The sequence below is a fragment of the Myotis davidii genome, unplaced genomic scaffold, assembly GCF_000327345.1.
Source record: "Myotis davidii unplaced genomic scaffold, ASM32734v1 scaffold399, whole genome shotgun sequence".
In the NCBI taxonomy this organism is placed as follows: domain Eukaryota; kingdom Metazoa; phylum Chordata; class Mammalia; order Chiroptera; family Vespertilionidae; genus Myotis; species Myotis davidii.
The window spans coordinates 5,104,885-5,105,424 of NW_006292094.1; positions in this window are offsets into that span (position 1 = coordinate 5,104,885).

The window sequence follows — 540 nt, forward strand, 5'->3', positions numbered from 1 at the left end:
CCCTGGGCTCTCTGCGTCTCCCTGGCCCAGGGCAGTCAGTCCTGCACGTCTTGTGGGGTTGGACCTGCTGAGGTCATGTGTGCGGGTGTGGTCTCCTCAGATGACCTGGAGCCAGGGCTGCTGTCCCTGTCGGAGACGGGAAACCGAGGCTCGCGCCACCTGCTGGGCCGGGGACCGTGTGTCCAGCCCACGTCACCTGCCTAGGCCCCAGCTTACAGAGGGGTCCCTTCCTGGACCCCCTCGTGGCTCCCAGCCAGGCCCTGCCTCCCCATCACCCCTGCCCGGCCGGCGGTAGGTGGGGAGATGCCAGAGGGAAGCGGGGCAGAGGACAAGCAGAGTGGGTATATTTGGCGTAAACGCAGCACTTGTCTGTGGATGAAAAACATTTTCTTTGCACAAACAAGACTCTCAGCCCAGTCTCCCAGAAGCGCTATCTCAGACCAGCCTGCTTCCAAGGAGAGAGAGTACAGCCAGGGAGGGGGCGGCAGGGAGCCCCTGGAGGGACAGGCAGGTGGGGGACGGGCAGGTGGGGGACAGGCA